At 33.7% G+C, this 8,787-nt stretch overlaps 2 long non-coding RNA genes across 3 annotated transcripts; both read right to left on the bottom strand.

The window, feature by feature from the left end:
• Positions 1-1,381: 1,381 nt before the first annotated feature.
• On the bottom strand, positions 1,382-2,843 carry LOC145790994 (uncharacterized). Its single transcript, XR_014330516.1, has 2 exons — positions 1,928-2,843; positions 1,382-1,761 (listed from the first exon to the last, which is right to left on the bottom strand). It is a non-coding gene; the product is annotated as an uncharacterized LOC145790994 (long non-coding RNA).
• A 162-nt stretch (positions 2,844-3,005) lies between these two features.
• Positions 3,006-8,787, bottom strand: LOC114257377 (uncharacterized). 2 transcript variants are annotated; one of them, XR_014330517.1, is made up of 8 exons: positions 8,181-8,787; positions 7,865-7,913; positions 6,035-6,101; positions 5,876-5,952; positions 5,744-5,782; positions 4,976-5,033; positions 4,325-4,870; positions 3,006-4,215 (listed from the first exon to the last, which is right to left on the bottom strand). It is a non-coding gene; the product is annotated as an uncharacterized LOC114257377 (long non-coding RNA). The 2 variants fall into 2 exon arrangements; XR_014330518.1 differs by lacking the exons at positions 7,865-7,913; positions 8,181-8,787 and adding an exon at positions 6,533-6,610.

Below are 8,787 nucleotides of genomic sequence, written 5' to 3'. Positions count from 1 at the left end.
AAATAAATAAAAAGTAATTACACTATTTTGTTATGTTTTCAAATTATTATTTTTTAAATATAAAAATTAATCTAATGAAAATAAACACACAAAAATTATGTTTTGGAAATTCTTATCTTCATTCCAAAAAAAATATATATATATTTCATTTTATTTACCAAATGATTTTTTAATTTTTTGAAAGGAAAAAAACATAAAAGAAATTGACCCAAATGCGCCTAAATTGTTTTATTAATTTATATATTTTTAAAATAAAAATAATTTAAGTGAGATGCTAAAATTTACCCCAAATGTTAGACTTGCATAACACAAATATTAGACTTGCACCCATGCGCATATTGGATTTGTATCATGCACAAGTTGCATTGTTTTTTTAACTAATTTATATTTTGGCCCCGTTTGGTAGAACTGTGAGAAAGTGATTATAATTTATAACTTAACAGTTTATACCTTATAACTGTGAACATAAGCTGATTTTTGACTTATAAATTAAGTTTCTCCTCCCCCACTTAAATAATAAGTTGATTTTTGACTTACAAGAAGGTATAAACTGTATTATTAAGCTGAATCAAATATATCAAAATAGCTTAAATTAAGTTAAAAACTAAAATAAGTTGAAAATAAGTCCTACTAAACAGGGCCTTTATTTGAAAAAAAGTAAACATCAGCAGATAAAATATAAATTAGTTGAAAAAAAATATTAAAAAATAATACAATTTGTATTCGGGTGCAAATCTAGCTTGTGCAATGGTGCCACAAGTCTACTCTATGTATGGGTGTAAGTTCACTATGTGGTCTCAGGTGCATGTTCAACTTGTGCATGGGTGCAAATCCACTTTGTGCATACTTTGTGTATGGGTACAGATCCACTATGTGCTCGGGTGCAAGTCCAACCTGTGCATTAGTGCAAATACACATGCATGTGTGCAAGTTTAATAAGTGCATGGGTGCCACTTCCACCGCTGGAAATTGGGTTTTTAGCGGCATTTAAAAAACGCCGCTATAGATATCAAAAACGCCGCTAATTGTTTTTGTGACGTTTATTACCAAACGTCGAAGATGCGGCCGTCGCTATAACTTGATGACGCTTTAAAAGCGTCGCTATATTTATTATAGGCGGCGTTTTAAAAAACGCTGCTAAATATGCTGCATAACGGTACATTGACGTCACGCAATATTTAGCGACGTTTTGAAAACGTCGTGGTAGATCTTTTTATTTTAAAAATATAACCGTCGACATCATCTATAGTGACGTTTGAAAACGCCATCATAGCTTCAATTTTTTTTTTTTTTTAAATTGTGCTAATTCTGTGAAATTTAACTAAAACAAATTACCTATAATAAAGATGAAAAAATATTCAATATATTAACTAAATTTAGGTAAACATAATACTAGATCAATTCATGCTTCTCAATAAACAAAAATATTTCAATTCCAAGATGAAATAAAGTTAAACTAGTGCCTAGTGATAAGTTGAAAGTTATTACAAAACAAATCAACACAAAAAAAAAAGGGGAAAAAAAAGATCAATCATGTACCCTTTACAGCTCGGCACAAAACAAATTGGCACAAAAAAAATCAAGATATTTAAATTGCATGGATGAATGTCTAGCATAAAAAGAAGGGGGGGGGGGGGAATCAACTGTATGCTATACAATACAATTGCAAGACTAATCATGTACTCTTCACAGCACTGGGAAGCAATTTACAGCACTGGTAAGCAAGTTGAAGGCTTCATCCTCTTCTTCCAACTTCTTTTCCTGTTGACAAAAAAAAAATCCCCGGACTTAGTAAGAACTGATGGTGATAAAATAGTATCCAAATTCACATGTTTTGAGTTCCTATGCTGCCTTGACAAATTCAAAACCACCTTGAAGTGAACAAAAATAGTGCACTCAAAAGAAATGTATGTAAATAAACCTTTACCAGTACAATTGATGGCAAAGGATGATCTAGGATAGAGTGTTTCAGCATTTCCATCTTTTATCTTGAGGGTTAAAAATCATACAATAAGGATACTCTTATGCAATCTGAGAATGAGAACACAAATCAAACCATACATATATATATTATATGGAAAATCTAAAATCAGTTATCTGGATGCTGCTGTAAAATATTCTCACAAGCATATGGATTTTTAATAAGTCATGGACGAGGCAGAGAATATGGATTTTTACATTTAATTTTTCCCTTTTCCAATTTGCATTTATGTTAAAATGTTCACATAGATGGTTCAGGGAATATGAAGTAAATATAGAAAAACATGGAACCAAAGGCTGGATATTCACTTCAGAGACTTGAGTTGAAATCAATCAGAAAATCTGTCTATTGTTTTTTTTTTTCTGTTTTTCTTAGCAAGAAACTAGATCTTATCATAAAAAATGGACATCATAAAAAAACAAAGAAGGCATACCCCTAAGATAGAATTACGTGAAATTGGTCTTCAAAATGTCATAGATTACCCAAAAGGAACTAGCTAGAAAACTCACAGCCCAGACTCATATGACTAAGATTTTCAGCAGAATATTCAATCAACAAGTTGTTCTTTCTCTAAGCCCCCAAAGTTGACTTTATTCCAGGAAAATCAATTCACTGTGATGGAAGCATACCTTCTCACATCAAGAGCAACAAACGGAATAAGCCGTTCTGAAAGAAGCTGTGCAATGATCCGAAAGAAACACAGCATAACTACTCTTAGACAAAACATGATAAACATACATCCGTACATAAACTGCTATCTTTTTTTTTCCTTCTTTTTTTTTTTTTTTTTTTTTGGGGGGGGGGGGTAAGAATCCATAAATAAACTACATTAATAATAGATCCACCATAACAAATGATTTGAGGGGGCACTTACCAATCAGTCATATTAAAAGAAAGGGACTCGTTTGACAAAATTTTCTGCATGATCAAAAGATCCTCTCTAAAACTGCATCATCCAAGAGGGATGGTCAAATGGTCTTAAATTTTGAGCAAGAAACGAGGTCACAATAGCACCTGAGATAATTCTCCTGTATATGTAAAAGGAAAGCTCCATTAACGCAAATCCAGGTCACAACAGATATCATTCCAAGTTTAAATATGCACCCACCCATAAACATAAAAAAACACTTTAGTCGGGTTAGTTGCAAGGCAGAATTTCTGATGCGTTAAATAATAATTTTATTATCCACACAGACAAAAAAACATACACAAAGTCCCATGCAATGGTTGTCATGACAAATTTGAAAGAAGAAAACAACAAGATATATACGAATTAGCAACCAAAACATAATTCAGCTAAAACACAATACAGAACAACATTGGAAAGGATGACTTGGCATGTTTTTCGAAAAGTTGAAAACCACTCAACTGAAAAATAATCCTGCAAACTGGAATTTTAAAGAAACCTGATAGTGAGAAAAGAGACAAGTTAGAGAGAAAAATGTTCTATGGGCTGGTGGCATTTTAAAGAAGGAAAAATGTTCTATGGGCTGGTGACCAATTAACAAGTAAACAAACCTGATAGTGAAGAGTTAAATGCTCTACGGGAGAACTTCCCTTGATTTTGCACAGAGCCTAACAACCTGGTTTAATTAAAAAAAATTAAAAATCTCACATCAATGAAAAACGAAAAATCAAATATCTCAAACGGAAAATCAACATTTGTCCTCATGTTAAAAAAATACATGAATAGACTAATGTTGATTGGGAAGATGATTGTCTGAACGATAGACCAAAAGTTATACCACACAAATAAAGCCAAAAGATCAATGGCTCAAGTAAAAATACTTGTAGAAGGAAAGCATTAAAAACCCTTGGAATACAACCCTCTCTTTTTCAGGGGGTGAAGCAAAAGGCAATAAAAAAAAAATTAACAAGGAAAACTCTCAACCAAACACACTGAGGAACAGCAAGTTGTTGTCAACAAAAGAAATGCCATCAAATCAATATTTTGGGTGGTCTTTCTTATTCTTTCCCTTATTTGGAAAAAAACATTAAGGAGCCACCAAAAAAAAAAAAACATTCACACACAAATCATTTAAACAACATTAAGGAGCCACCAAAATAGGATGCCCCTCTATTTGAGACAAAATAGGAATCTGGGCATTTAAGCCAACTTGATATTCATAATCTCATATGCAATAACCACATTCACACACAAATCCTTTTCCTACCAAAGATCAACTCCACTCATATAGCTGTCTATGTTGAGCACAATCAAACCCCTCAGCATCCTGGAGGAAAAGTTAAAAGGAAAAAATTTAAAAATATGAAATAACAATAGTAATAATAATTTAAAACAACAATAACAATAAAGATCTTAGGTTATTTGAGTTGAAGTACCTTTGGGATTGGGATGTCTTTCCCATCAACTTCAAGCTAAACTTGCCATGGTAAGTCAGCACAAGTTCTGTCCATTATATCCCTTGCACCTTCTTTCAATTAGCAAATCAAAATTGTGTGTGCAAATCAAGGGAGCACACATGATGTATTTATCTAATAAAGGTTTCAAAACATATTTAGAGTATATAAGTAGTGTTATGAAGAATGTAAAACATTGTTATTATGAAAAGATTCAAAACACAAGACATGAAGGATTCAAGAAGTGTCAATAAAGTGTCCGATATTATGCACTTTTATTCTTCTTTTATCTCTTATCCTAGCTATGTTGTAACTCATCAACAATTTCTCCTGCTCCTCAAAAGTCCATGGGAATGGAGTTGATGCTCCCACATCCATGGCATGAGTAGTTAAAGCAAGTGAATGATTTGAAATTATTAGAATCTCATGGTTCAATGGAAGCTTCCCATCAATACCAAGGTCAAGATAACTGCATAGCTCTTGAAGTCGTGCATCCAACCCCTTAAGGGCTGCAAGTTTCCCAGTCACCTGCAACGGACAAAGAGAACAAAGTTTATTTTATCTTTCTTCTTCTTCTCCTTTGTCTTCAATAGTCCAATTGAAAAGGAAACCAGAACAGTAAAGAAAGAATACCTCTATTGCAAGGGTGCTAATGGTTGTATCCTTCACATCCCTCAGCAAGTGCTCAACCCTGTTGAATAAAGAAGCCAGTAGAAATTAAAGATGAAGCTGATACAAAAACAAGATAATATGCACATATATCATACATGTGAATTTTTTAGAGGCACTAAGTAAGTTGGCAACTTGGCATCTTCTTTAAAATCAACAAAGAATGAGAGTAGATGCTCAGAAAAAAGAAAAAGAAGATGCAGGAGAGAGAAAGAGAGAGAGCATCTATTTCAGGTTTCTATCCCAAGTGGCATACCAATTTCCTCAATTTCATGAGCGGCAATTTCTGAAGGCACATGCACAAATACCTTCTAGACCAAACATGGATAGTTTTTTTTCAAGGACAGAATTGAGAGATATGGTGGATGAAAATTAATCGACTTAGGCATTTAAACATGGATAGTTTTTTTTCTTTTCCCTAATGTAAGAGTGGATTAAGCAGTTATAACTCAATTTATAGCTCTTCCTAGACCAAACATTGGACCTCATACTTTAAATCCTATTAACTATTAGGTACTTCAAATAAAGTTAGTGGGCATTAAATCACACCACTTGGGGTAACATTGGCAAACTAATTCTTAATTCTGTGCAGCTAATAGACTGCTTCCAGAAAATAATAGTAGCATAGAAAAGTTTTCTTTGTCCATGATGACCAAATGGGAAGAAAAACCAAAGTAAAATTCATTGAGCCAAACAATAAATAGCAGTATCAGCCACAATAACAGACATTACTTGGAGAGGAGATTGTTGATGGTGGAAAAACTGGCAAAACTGCAGAAGGTACACAAAAAATTAGCATAGCATTTTGCATCAATCATTCAAGGACAAGGACACTACAGAACAACATTCTCTCTAACAAGAAACCTGATGGGAGTGAATAGTCAAAACGAGCCATTGTCTGGAACAGGTCCAGATAAGCCATTGTCACATGATCACTACATCTAGAAAATAATGTAACATTAGCAGTCCACTGAAAATGAAGGATATATTTGTGTATAAAATACCAGAACCTCTGGAATTTACCTCATTTCCTATTTCCCGTAGATATCTAATAAAATTCTGGAACCAATTTTTATACCCGGACACGTAACTGCAAATTCAACAGAAAGCAGGAGAGAGGTTAATGAAACCAAGTCAGGCTACAAAAGACCTATCAGAGTTATAGTTGATGTTATAACTCCACACATCAAACAACAGCTAAGTTAGAAAGCTGACCAAGTCACGTACACGACTACAATTTACTGTTAAATGACCTTAAGCTACCAATGTAATTGGAGAAACAAACAAATTATAACTAAACCCCATACTAGAGCACAGTGCCAGACTTCCATTATAAGAAACAAATCCAATTTAAGCAATCCTAATCTATAGATCCCACCAAGATTTTTGCACAAAATGTTACAAACTTTACAGCTTTATTCCAAATCTAATCCACACCATAGATTCAACTTTGGATTAACAAAACAGTACATACACAAAGATTCTTGTATAAACTAATCCAGAAGTAGAATAGATACTCACGCAAAGGGATAGGGCTCAACAAAGAGAGCAGTTTAGCGAGGCCTGGAAATAACACATGGATATAAAGAGAACAGGAATATGCGACGTATTTATAAAACGTTGTTAAATATTAATAAACGTGGCGTTTAAAAAAACGCCGTTAAAAAAACGCCGCTTAAACCCATTTTAGAAATCACTTATCTTTTCATTATAACATGTTAACAGTGAAGAGCTTAGTTTCAACAATTAAAACTCATACTGCTTGACTAAAGTAGAGAGCACATATGAGTAGGCTTGAAAGAGTACAAACCTGTAATAGTTCAAGACTTCAAAAAATATGGTTTTGTTAATTAAATATTTATTATATGACTTGAATTATTGTCACACATGGATATAAAGAGAACAGGAGACAGTAAACTTTGAGGTAATTTGAACCACAGACAGTAGACTTGAATTAAATAGTACTAATTTCGTAGTATGCAAGTTCAACATGTGGCCATTGAAACTTCAAAATGTGGGTCTGCTTCTTACATAGTTCATTTACTTTAGTACTATTTACCCTTCAGAAATAATTATTTTCTTTGGCACTCCTTTTTAATCATGCAATGTATTGTGCTAGTTTGAAAATGAATTGACTCTATTAGCATGTTTTAATCATGCAGGGGGGGTCCAAACGAACCTATATTCACAAGGCCTCTTGTGTTTTGATGTGGGATGATGGGATCATAACACAAGCTCCTTTAAAAAGACGTTTAAATAAGAAAATGGAATTTGATGCATCAAATTGCACTGGCCATTACAACATACAAACAAAAGATTGCCCTGTAACATAAAGTCATTGCCCAAATAACTTAAAACAGGACAAATATCCAAATAGGTTTGATTATTGATGTCCTATAGTGGCCTTATATGAGTTAATTGACTCATTTCATAAACAAAGATCATCTCCACATCATTACTCTTCACTCTTCAGAATCCTTTGAATTGTAATATGGATGTTTGATCAACTTTAAAAATGGAGGGCCAATTCAAAAAAAAAAAAAACTTCGAAGATGGAAGGGGCATCAATTTAAGCCATTAAATCTGCAAATGGCTCTCTTTGAGACAATTCAAGAACACCAAGAAAAGGGAAAAAAAAATATAAAAAAGAAAAGGAATAGCCAATCTTTGACCAAAATTACATGCTTCAAATATTGTATGTTCACTAAATCAAACGTACAACAGAAAAAAATGTATCCAATCCTTGACATATACACACAAATTTCACATGCACAAACAAAATACATACAAAACACTGATGATCATGGAAGAGAGAGAGAGAGAGAGAGAGAGAGAGAGAGAGAGAGAGGGTACCTCTTTATTCAAAATTATGATGCTGCTCTTCTCACAGAGATTGAAGGCCCTAAAGAACAAAATCCACAAAAATATCAAAACGCCAACCCCCCAAAAAAGAAACGAGAAAGAAAACAAAAGAAGAAACAACAATTGAAAAAATAAATAAATAAATAAATAAAAATTATAATCTTGAGTCACGTATCGATTTTTTCTTTTAACTGGAATCATAGATCGATCAATTTCAATTTCATAGTTCTTGGTTACAATTTCAATTTCAATAACCAAATCGAGAGAGACGGAAGGAAGAGCATGTGAGAGACAGAGAAATCGGTACCTCGCTGGTGCAGATGGTGGTGGCGGTGGAGCTTCGAAATCAAAATCGAAATCAGAGATTCAGATGAAATCGAAATCAGAGAAATCGAGCCGGTGCAGACGGTGCTGGCGGTGGAGATTCGAAATCGAAATCGCTCAGAATCTCAAAGATGAATCTGTGAGAATGATAAGGGCTTAGAGAGGGTTGAAAGAGGCGAGATTTGAAGCCGTGAGGATTCCAAATAAGATGAACTTCGAAATCAAAATCGAAATAGCCAAGATGAATCACCGAGACTGTATCATTCTGAGATGAATTGATCCATTGAGATGAATCGATTCATTGAAAGGGTTGAGAGAGAGAGAGAGAGCGAACCAGAGAGTGATTGAGTAAAAGATTAGGGCCACAAAATGAGTGATTGAGAGATTAGGGCTTCAGAGGCTCGCCCATTTAAGGGAGAAAGAGAGAGGACATTTGAAGGCGCTTTTAAGACGCCTTCTGTTATTGAAACGGTACCGTTTTAATATTTTTAAAAAATGACGTTTAAAAAACGCCGTCGAATATTATAAAACATGGCGTTTAATAAAACGCCGTCAAATAAACGTCGTCAAAACCCACATTTCCTGTAGTG

The sequence above is a fragment of the Camellia sinensis genome, chromosome 5, assembly GCF_055761805.1.
Source record: "Camellia sinensis isolate YWXY chromosome 5, ASM5576180v1, whole genome shotgun sequence".
Taxonomy (NCBI): Eukaryota; Viridiplantae; Streptophyta; class Magnoliopsida; order Ericales; family Theaceae; genus Camellia; species Camellia sinensis.
This window is presented reverse-complemented; position numbering and strand designations above follow the sequence as displayed.